The sequence below is a fragment of the Schistocerca americana genome, chromosome 2 (assembly GCF_021461395.2).
Source record: "Schistocerca americana isolate TAMUIC-IGC-003095 chromosome 2, iqSchAmer2.1, whole genome shotgun sequence".
Taxonomy (NCBI): Eukaryota; Metazoa; Arthropoda; class Insecta; order Orthoptera; family Acrididae; genus Schistocerca; species Schistocerca americana.
In genome coordinates, this window is record NC_060120.1 from 969,432,008 (window position 1) to 969,444,263 (window position 12,256).

Genomic DNA, 12,256 nt, shown 5'->3' on the forward strand with positions numbered 1-12,256 from the left:
TCTCGCAGTTCTCAAGTGCAGGAAACATCCTGGGGCACTGATTGTAGGATAGAGGTGTAAGTAGGCTGTTTAGGTTTTCTTATTGGTAACGCCACGTAGCGCTCTGTATGAAAAGCGCTGGCTGTGCTGCGTGCAGTCTGTGGCTAGTTTGCATTGTTGTCCGGCATTGTAGTGTTGGGCAGCTGGATGTTAACAGCGCTTAGCGTTGCGCAGTTGGAGGTGAGCCGTTAGCAGTGGTGGATGTGGGGAGAGAGATGGCGGAATTTTGAGAGCGGATGATCTGGACGTGCGTCCATCAGAAAGAGTAAATTTGTAATATTGGATACCATGGGCTGATATATGTATTATGACTTTTGAACACTATTAAGGTAAATACATTGTTTGTTCTCTAACAAAATCTTTCATTTGCTAACTATGCCTATCAATAGTTAGTGCCTTCAGTAGTTAGAATCTTTTATTTAGCTGGCATTAGTGGCGCTCGCTGTATTGCAGTAGTTCGAGTAACGAAGATTTTTGTGAGGTAAGTGATTTGTGAAACGTATAGGTTAATGTTAATCAGGGCCATTCTTTTGTAGGGATTTTTGAAAGTCAGATTGCGTTGCGCTAAAAATATAGTGTGTCAGTTTAGTGTTGATCAGAAAAAGTAAAGAGAGTAATGTCTGAGTAAGTTCAGTTTTGCTCAGCTGTTTGAAAATCAAATAATGTAAGAGGTTTATCAGCACAGTAATTCATTAATTTTTCTAAGGAGACGTTTCATACAGCAGATCATGTATTTCTTCTTCTCTTTCACTCAGGATAGCAATGTCGTCAGTGAATCGTAACATTGATATCCTTTCACTGATTTCCTTCCACCTTTAATTCTAATTCCAATCCTGAATCTTTCTCTTATTTCCATCATTGCTTCTTCGACGTACAGATTGAACGTTAGGGGCGAAAGATTACACCCTGTCTTACTCCATTTTTAATCCGAGTTCTTCGTTCTTGTTCGTCCGCTCTTAATATTCCATATTGGCTCTTGTACATATTGTATATTACCCGCCTCTCCCTACAGCTTCCCCGTCTTTTTCTCAGAATTTCGAACATCTTGCACCATTTTACAATATCGAAAGCGTTTTTCAGGTCGACAAATCGTATCACTCATCACATAATTTGTCCAAAATGAATCAATTGTGATGATAGTTCTATCGATGGTGCAATAAGGGACACCAAGTAAAAACAGCTGCTATCAAAGTCTCCGCTGATACCATTTCCCAACAGTACTACAAAACAAACACAAGCGACAGCAGCAGTACTGACGCAGCTACCCTAGCGACAGCCGAATGCTGCCAGCGTTGACCGACCACATCCGAAGTCACTCGAACGTTTTGGCCCCTCGGGCAGAAACAAACATGTCGCTCAGCGCCGCTCTATACCGCCCTGCCCCGCACCACCCTGCTTGCAGAGCCACTATAATCACACGCACTGAACAACAAAGGTTTGTTTCGCCACCGTTGTTCTGCCCCCCACGCCGGCTGCTGTGATCGTCCCGCGCCACTCCACTATAACCGCAGCCTTACCCTTCGTCCCCAGGGGATTGTAGTCTTTTATTAGGGATGTAAATATCCTGTGCTCTTATCAACAATTCAGATAGTATCTAGGCACCCAACTATGCACGTACCGGAAGCGATTCCATTGGAAATGCTGCAGAGCTGACATATAAGCCATCCCAATCGGTTTTCCTGATGCCTAACGCAATCATGCTTTCCTCTGCTTGTCTCCGTCTATTGTTGCCACTTTCCCCTTCGATGCAATGCAAGACAGGTATTTTCAACATATCTGAGCAGATGCCATCCTCAGTCAGGTCTTGCTATTTTAGAAGTTGTGTGTGGGTATACAGGGTGGTCCATTGATCGTGACCGGGCCGAATATCTCACGAAATAAGCGTCAAACGAAAGAACTACAAAGAACGAAACTTGTCTAGCTTGAAGGGGGAAACCAGTTGGCGCTATGATTGGCCCGCTAGATGGCGCTGCCATACGTCAAATGGATATCAACTGCGTTTTTTAAAACAGGAACCCCCATTTTCTATTACCTATTCGTGTAGTACTTAAAGAAATACGAATGTTTTAGTTAGACCACTTTTTTCGCTTTGTGATAGATGGCGCTGAAATAGTCACAAACGTATTAGTAACATTCCGCCAGTGCGGACGGTATTTGCTTCGTGATACATTACCCGTGTTAAAATGGACCGTTTAGCAATTGCCGAAAAGGTCGATATCGTGTTGATGTTTGACTATTGTGACCAAAATGCCCAGCGGGCGTATGCTATGTATGCTGCTCGGTATCCTGGACGACATCATCCAAGTGTCCGGACCATTATTCAATACCGCTTCAACCGCACGCGAGCTATGTGCCGGACATCCATCATGTTGGAAGTACATCGTCATTCTGTCATGCAGTGAAACATCTTGTAGTAACATCGGTAGATCATTACGTAGGAAATCAGCATGCACTGCACCATTTAGATTGCCATCGATTAAATGGGGGCCAATTATCCTTCCTCCCATAATGCTGCACCATACATTAACCCGCCAACGTCGCTGATGTTCCACTTCGCGCAGCCATCGTGGATATTCCGTTGCCCAGTAGTGCGTATTATGCCGATTTACGTTACCGCTGTTGGGGAATGACGCTTCTTCGCTAAATAGAACGCGTCCAAAAAATTTGTCATCGTCGCGTAATTTCTCTTATGCCCAGTGGCAGAACTGTACACGACGTTCAAAGTCGTCGCCATGCAATTCCTGGTGCATAGGAATATGGTACGAGTGCAATCGATGTTGATGTAGCATTCTCAACACCGACGTTTTTGAGATTCCCGATTCTCGCGCAATTTGTCTGCTACTGATGTGCGGATTAGGCGTGACAGCAGCTACAACACCTACTTGGGCATCATCATTTGATGCAGGTCGTGGTTGACGTTTCACATGTGGCTGTACACTTCCTGTTTCCTTAAATAACGTAACTATCCGGCCAACGGTCGTGACATTTGGATGATGTCGTCCAGGATACAGAGCAGCATACATGGCACACGCCCGTTGGGCATTTTGATCACAATAGCCATACATCAACACGATATCGACCTTTTCCGCAGTTGGTAAATGGTCCATCTTAATACGGGTAATGTATCACGAACCAAATACCGTCCACATTGGCGGAATGTTACGTGATAGCACGTACTTACACGTTTGTGACTATTACAGAGCCATCTGTCACAAAGTGAAAAAAGTGGTTCAACTAAAACATTCATATTTCTTTACGCACTACACGAATATGTAATAAAAATGGGGGTTCCTATTTTAAAAAACCCAGTTAATATCCGTTTGAGCTATGGCAGCGCCATCTAGCGGGCCAACCATAGCGTCATTTGGTTTCCCACTTCAAGCTAGACGAGTTTCGTTCTTTGTAGTTTTTTCGTTTGATGCTTATTTTGTGAGATATTTGTCCCGGTCACTATCAATGGACCACCCTGTATATTCGCAAATACACACCAATGCTTCCATATCACGCAGAAAAAGAAATCGGTATATGATAATGGAAGAGGCGGTTGATCTCTAGAGAAAATAAAATAGAACGTTTCATTGTATTCTTCTCCCAAGCATCAGTATACGTTAAAGACGTTATTCTGAGGGCAACAAAATCACGCCATATACAAGTCATGAAATTTGAAAATTTCGAAAGGAGTGGCGGGGGAGGGGGGTGACGGAGAACGTAGCTCTGTCATAATTCCTTGATTCAGTACTTTCGTGCTGCGTCTGCTATTCTGTTCCATTCGTAATGCTCCACGCTTTATGATAATTTAGATTGCTTTCTTGTCCCGCTTCTGATTCAAAGAAGACATTCCACTATTTATAATAACTTCGATCTTGATGTCAGCATACCAGTTCGGAACGCCTTCAAAGCTGCCTACGTGAATGGCAAGGAGGTTCTGCCGAGCAGCCTTCGCCAGCCGGTAACTGTTCTAAGCTGCTTTTCTCTCACGAAAGGGCCCAAGCGTTGTGCTGTCAACAACAGCCAATAAGCCGGCACGTGCCGACCGCTCGCCGGCACGAGGCTTAGCCCATCAACACGCCGCCACACACCGTCGCCCTCCGACCGGCAATTACTGTCCGCCGTCGACAGGCGGTACAACACGTGGACGGAATCAACGCTATAAATTAGCTCAACACAGAGCCCGCAGCGTCCTAGGAACATGATCATTGTGCCACGTCGGTTCAGACAAAGGGCGCTGACGCCCAAGACCTTTTACGTAAAATCTCGAATATGTCATTAAAATCTTGAACATGGCAACAGTCACAAACTGTAGAATTATGGATACAATAGGAATCATACAGCCAACCAGTTCCACGGTAAAAGTTTATTCAAATCTTTACATATGTTTCAACACAAATAAACTGAAACTTCCTGGCAGATTAAAACTGTCTGCTTGACCGAGACTCGAACTTGGGACAATTGCCTTTCGCGGGCAAGTGCTCTACCAACTGAGCTACCCAGGCACGACTCACGCCCTTTCCGCGCAGCTTTAATTCCGCCAGTACCTCGTCTCCTACCTTCATATCAGCGCACCCTCCGCTGTAGAGTGAAAATTTCATTCTAGAAACATCCCCCAGGCTGTGGCTAAGCCATGTCTCCACAATATCGTTTCTTTCAGGAGTGCTAGTTCTGCAGGTTTCGCAGGAGAGCTTCTGTGAAGTTTTTTAACGTAGGAGGCTAGGTAGTGGCGGAATTAAAGCTGTGAGGAAGGGGTGTGAGTCGTGTTTTTGTAGCTGAGTTGGTAGAGCACTTACCCACGAAAGGCAAAGGTCCCAAGTTCGAGTCTCGGTCCGGCACGGCACACAGTTTTAATCTGCCAGGAAGTTTCATATCAGCGCACACCCCGCTGTAGAGTGAAAATTTAGTTCTACAAATAAACTGGTCTTTCTCTTAAGAACTTACAACACTACAACCAGTACATGGAAACCATATGTGCAACAAAAAGAAACATTAAAAATTACATGAAAATGAAAATATAAAATAAACTTATATGTCACACATTGCTTGAAAAGAGAAACGAAGTCAAGGGGCTAGTCAACAATAAAAGGATCCATGTAAACGTATAAAATCCGTGGTAGAAGCGTATCATCCACATAGAAGTCTAACAGGACAGAAGAAACAAGCCAGCAGGAAACTTACGCACAGGTGGCACTCAAGAAAGCGGTGCCAACCACAAAAGACAGCTGACATGTTAATAAAGTTACATTAAAATAAGACACAAAGGAATTATAGACACGGACTGCGAGTGGTGGGTATTGATTTGAATTAATGGGGAAAGTAAAAATTTGTAACAGGTCGGAATTTAAAGCCAGATCTCCCTCTTACGAGGCAGATACTTGTCACATCTAAGCTGTCCAGACTCTGGTGATTGTAATTGTACAGACTACCCTAGCACACCTCCTGTGAGACCCAAATTCTCAACCTATACATGCATGCCCATTATCATCATTACTTGTGGGAATATTTACATTAAAATATCACTACAGAAACAGTAACATAGCAAAAATTATAAATAACCGAATAAATCAATGCAAGTGATGAATAAAGCTTCGACACATATTATAGTAGGATAATAACAGACTGCAACTTTGAGGCAAGTAACATAAAGAGGCAGTGTAAAAGTCTGTTACACCTGGTATGTCAATGTTAGAACAGACCAAAAGCCGTCGAAAGAGTTCCTGTTTTTAAGCTGTAATTGACCATTAAGGATGAACTCCGTATAATTCAAGTTGTGCTTAAAAATTTGAAATTTATCCAGCAAGTACGATCTAAAACCCTTCTTTTCCCTAAGCAAAATAACTGTGTCTTCCACCTTAATGTGCTTTACATTGCGTATTTTATACTAATTTAAACTTTATGTCATGTTATAGCGCGAAAAAACAATCATATGATAAATTGAGACTAGAAATAAATTCGCCTCTGACTGCAAGAATGACCTTCAATTTCTTTGTCACTGTCCCATGATCTATTTCTAGATTACTAGCTTTATCGACAGCACCATGTGGGGAATGGGTCTGCTAACCCTAAAAATCAGTCACAACACAAAATAAGAAACTGCAGATCATTCTTGCTGTCAGAGGCATACATATACTCCTAGTCTCAACTGTTTTGCAAGGATTTCCATATATTAATAAACCGCTTTAGAAATTGTAATTCATGTTGACCTCTTAAATCTGCAGATATATTTCCTACATTTAGGATTGGAAGACATTCCAGTGACAAAGTAACGTTCTATTTGATTAGTTGTGCCAACAAAGAAGTTAATAATAATAATTCCACACAAGTCATTTCACTTTCAATTTACCCCTTTTTGGCGCTCACTGTGTGGGATGATACAACTATAGTAGCATGTTATACCACAAGTCCCACATGAGATTGCATTTGATATGCTCAGAATATACAACAGCGTTCAGTTCTTGAAACCAGACAACATGTTTGTAACAGGGCCATAGTTGAGAAAGTATTATTTGTATAATCTTTGTATTATGAACATTGCGAAATTCAAAGGTAACGTTGTAAGAGATTAGAATAGGCGAAACTAGGATACTGTAAGCAATAAGTAATTTTGATTGAAAAATTGCAGAGTATGTTAAATATATTTAGACAGATAAGACTTGGTACTATGACTCTGCCATTATGACTCTGTTAGGTGTGATGACCTACTGTTGTGACAACGTCATACAGAAGGAAGCGAGTGTCAGTGTGAAGCCCCAAAACTGCTTCAGAAGAAGGTGTATTCAGAATGCAAGAACTGCTTCAGAAGAAGGTGTATTCAGAATGCAAGAACGCTTATTCAGAAAGCTGACAAAGCGAAAAAAGCTAGTCAGCGCTTCTGAAGGGTGAAGGTTTGCGATACTACAGGCTAGGCACCATCAGGAACCGATTAAACAAGAACAGAAGATCGAATGTAATCATTGCTGTTCAATAGCCTGCCGTCTCCTCCAGGATTGGACTGCTTTTTTTGGAGATGTACTTGGCAGCAGACTCTCAAAAATTACTCCTAAGTGAGACCATCATTGTCAACTGATACCGACTTTCTTTTTACGTGGCCATACAAGGTGTGTACGTGGTTTCAACCAATACGTCTGTATCATGTCGTGACCTCAGAATGGAGGCTATTGCAGAGTCACATAAAGTATCCAGTCATTTACCAAAGACTTTATTTCTAGCAGCTGCAGACAACCACTTGAAGTGAGCACCACTTGCAGATGACCTGGCACCTTTGTACCACTTCATTACCCTTTGGCTGAGTACCCGCTGCTGGCATCCACTAGTCATCCACCAAAGACTTAATCTCTAGTAGCAGCAGACAACCACCTGAAGTGAGGACCGTATGCAGATAACCTGGCACCTCTGAACCACCTTTGGGTGAGTACCTGCTACTGATGGCCACCTTTCTAGAGGGACACATGTTCGAACCTAGGCTGGGGGCGGTGAAGTCTCTCTCCCAGTTTACGTAAGTTCTGAAGCCTTCCATTATCGGTGATCATCGCCCAGTGTGGGCATATACCTTCGACTTTGTCCACACTGAATGTTACGGTTTGAAGAGTGTTTGTACTGGGAAGGTACTTGGCGACTTACACGGACTGCTGTGGGTGGCATATGACACAACTCAGGGGCAGCTTCACTGACGCCACTAGCAACTGCAGCTGGGGCGTGCTGTTCTGGATCCCTGTTTGGCCGAATCTGATCCCCTACTGAAGTCATCAAGTAACAACCTCCCACCTGCTGTAATCCTGTCTCTGTAATAAAGTAAATAAAAGACTATTGTCAACAGGTAAGTTTTATTAACAACTAGCCAAGTGCTTCTACCCACCGCCACCTCTACAATCCTTGTCCCAGAGACGTGCTCCATCCTGACTTTCACACAGCTGTTTCTATCGCCAATTCTTGACCTAACAGTACTCTCACACATATGGTAGGAGATACTCATCCACATGATAATCTTTCCACTTTGATATACTACCACATTAACATAGCACTTACTAGAATGTTTCGAAACATCATTTGGGCCTCAACGCACATATTTCTTTGAAATTTGTGTTCTACTGTGCTACCACATCTGAACAGAAGAGTGGCTCTAATCCTACTAGCTACCGATACGAATTCAACTCAGATGATGCATATGGGTATGTTGTTCCAAGCTGCTTCATCTTTACAAGATGATTCAGTTGCAGCTAGCTATGGGTTTTATCCAACCCGCAATGCCTTCTAATACCGTGTGCAAAATTTCTTATTCTCCCACTCACTACACACGAAATATTAGTCCTACAGAAAAAATGAACAGGGTATATTCGTAGGAAATTTAATGTAGCTAAATTTCGTACTGTGATACTTTCTCGCTAGAGGTCGTAGTTTTCGATTTATTCAATAAGAATGTACAAAAGTGACCTTCAAACGCTTTTTTCTTAAATAACTTGGAAACCGTGACCTCCAGTGAAAAGGTATCCCAGTATAAAATTTAACTAGCGAGAGAATGTGAAAATCTCGTATGTGGTTTTTAAAGGCATTTCGGGTTGCTTAAAACTCATAGACAGGGCAAGTTGACTCACCCTATACACAAGGATTCTTCATTCGATGTGGCTGGCGAGCGACAGCGTTGCAGTCTCACAGATAACCATGGCTAGATGTTTTTAAAGGGTGGGGAATCTGGAGACGATGTTGGTTACGGCAACATCCGAACATTCTCAGTATAGGGACAGGTCAGGACAGCACTAGTAACATGCAATCGTAAGTTACCTTGTTGGAAGATAACAACACGGAGACCACGAAAGTAGTCATAGACACCAGCATTAGCGCATCAGAAATATACCAGCTGCTGCCCAAATTACCGGCTATGTGAACCAGAGGTTATCTCACAGAATATCCAATGCATGCAGATATTCGTCTTTCTGCGGACAATCCGAGTTACGTGAGCTATCTTGCACAGCCGAGCGAATACAGTCGAATGTCTTCTCAGCTCTGGTAGTCATTCGAAACTTGAATGGCACTGATCATGCTGCTCCTTAACGCCGTAAAATCCCTGTTTGCATATTTCTGTGATTTCGAACAAGGCGAGCAAAAATATCTTGGAATGATATACTATAATCGCGATAAGACACGATGCTGCCGCTGTCTAGATTCGACACATACTGGCAGATACTTCTTCTTCTTATACGAGGCTTACCATGGTCTTCTCACAACCATTTCAAATAAGATTTATGGATGACAAACCCGATTCATAATATTCTCTTATATACAGAATGCGGGTGATGCAAGCTGCTGTACTTTTTCGTAATTTGAGCGATTGCACTGAAATGCTGTCATTTGCATTTGCGAATTTAAAGCTTGTTGTATACCGACTTTATGATATTCAAGTTTTAATACCTCCATAAACCTTCACAATAGTACATGCGTAAATGTATGTACTCATATCTGAAAAAGGATTTACTTAAACGGAGCTCATAAACGTTGTATCAAGCATACACTTGTTGATCGTTACTTACAGAGAAACACATACTGAAACCACTTAGCTATTTTGCAAAGCAAACGCCAAACATAACTTTAACATAGCTACCAGACTGGTCTCAATCTTATGTAAACGAGCGAGCACAAACTTAAGTAAAATAGAAGCTTCCCGCAGCGAGTAAAATAAGAAACTGACCGAAGTTTAAACACATCAGCTGTGTCTTAGTATAACCTTCTGTTTGAAGGTAGATTAAAAACGGTGGTCCAGAGGGAACTCGCGAAAAGCGGTACCCGTATGTCGGAAGTGGATCTAAGGAGGTTGTCCTGCCTGAAAATTTCAAAAAATCGATTTTTTGGTTTGAAATGTTCTCTGCGGTGTCTGCTTTATGGTAGTAGTCATCCCAAACTCACCAATAACTCCGTTATAGAACTACAAGGCGTTTTTCCAGAAAGTGCCTCCGAAAACCGTTCACAGTGGAAACAAAATTTTCGATACGTAATTTAAACGACGGCATGATAGGTGTTATGGACATTATGAACGCGCTCGAACTTGAGATCAGATCAACCACTTACAACTTCCTCAAGATAGCTGTAGAAAAGCGTATCCAACGAGCCGGGCAGCCGATGACAGAAATGGCCAAAGACGCCCTCAGGACCAGCACGGCCACGAAGAAAATGGAGGATGACCTCCTTTTGGATCTGGGACCATTGCTGTGTGCTCGCTAACTAGAGATATGTCAAATTTCACAATAAAAAATGTAACCCAAACCTTTAACCGTGTTTCTCAAATTGGGGTAAACAAAGATTGAGAACGAATCATAAGATTTTGATTGGAATTTGATGCCAGTTTTCTAAACTGAATTTTCAATCAGCATACTAAGTCGTTTTGCGGTATCTTCAAAAGTCTATTGTCGGTGCACGCCTTTGTCTCGACTTTGAGGGCGAAGAATATCACATTTCCTTCAACACTTCATCATTTTTTCGATCTTAATATTTTTCCATTATATTATGTATGCTGATGAAAAATGTATTGAAAACGACTACCAAAATCATTTTGTTACACATCCAATAGGAGGGCTTTGGGAATTCCGGCAAGTGAGCAAAGTTCTGACAGCGAAGGGCCTTTTCACCTGGTGTAGCGGCTTACAGGCAGCGTCTGATACTGGCATAAAAATCATTTCTTTCAAAAAAGTGCAAGGAATAAATCTATAACATCAGATTTAGCATAACTTTTTATTATACTTGAAAACAAAATCACGGAAGTGATTTTTCGTGCGCTCAAAGAGGGCTGCCTCTAGTGCAAATGCACTCGACTTTCAGCACCTAAGCAGCAAAGATGAATTTCTATATCCAAGTAAAGTTCTCTGTCTCGTCGGCAACGTAACATCGGACTGAGGGCCAGTCTACGGTATCAAAGTGTGTCCCTCACGAGCTGCAGTGCCGTCTCCCTGATTTCCCTCGGGCATCAGTACTCAGAAAATTCATTCATATTTCTTCCCATTTTAAACGCTGAAGGAGAACTTCCACATGCTATATTACTTGTGGTGCAGAGCACGTACATAAAATAGCAGAACATTTCTCAAAAAAATTAAGCAAATCTCCACTATCATGATTGCAACTTTTACGTGATCTGCAAAACTTGGAAATCCGTTTATCTCCACTGAAATCCATGTGATCTATGCCACATAAAACATTGCTAATTCCAATCGAAATCGAATATGAATTTAAAGAGCAGTTTACTTTTTGAAACAATTTTAATGTAGCGTTTGCTTTTCAGTCTCAGTTGCAAAGCTTTTTTTAAACTTGATTAGTTACAATCTCCTTGCATAAACTTCAAATGTGTGTACTTTCCCAGCAACCTGTCATGTCTTTATCCGAAATACACATCAGAATACTGTATGTCGGCCTTACTGCAGTTTACCATCGTTATAGACATGTCTTACCACTGGAATGATTCCACCTCCTGTATCTTAAAAGTCTGTCTCAATCATTTCATCTCAGCTTACTTCTACCACAGACAATGTTACATGACACTGTCTATTGCTCATACCAGCGCCAAATTAGCATGTCCTACCCATTCCTCTGTCCATCTCCTCCTTTCCCCTATCTCTTTCCATTTTCTCCTCCCCCCTCTTTCTGTCCATCTCCTCCGCTTCCTATATCTGATGCTTCCTCTCATTTTCTCTATCTATCTCCTCCTCCCCAACACTCTGCCCACCCCCTCTTCTGGATCATCTGCCCATCCCCTCCTCACCCTCTCTCTCCATCTCCCTCTCTTCCTATATCTCCTCTTCCTCCTGTCTATCTCTACCGACCTCCTCCTCCATCTCCGTCAATCTCTATGACCCCCTCTCCGTTAATCTCTTCGTCCACCACTCTGTGCCCATCTTCTCTTCCCCCTCTCTCAGTTCATTTCCTCCTGTTTTCCCTCTCTGTCCATCCCCTCCCCCATCTCTAATCATCTGCTCCTCATTCAACTCTTTCTGTCCATCACCTCCCACCTCCTCCTAGGATCCTCTGTCCTTCTCTTCCCCCCCCCCTCTTTCTGTCCATCTCCTCCTCCCTCTCTTCCAGTACATCTCCTCCTGCCCTCTCTCTATCCATTCCTTATTCCCATATCTCTCTGTAAATTCCTCCACCTCCTTGTCACCTGCTCGTGGTCTTATTTCTATCATTGTTGACTCTCGGACACGGGGGTCAATTTTTGGCCACCATGGGGATTTTCTCTGCTGAGGACATG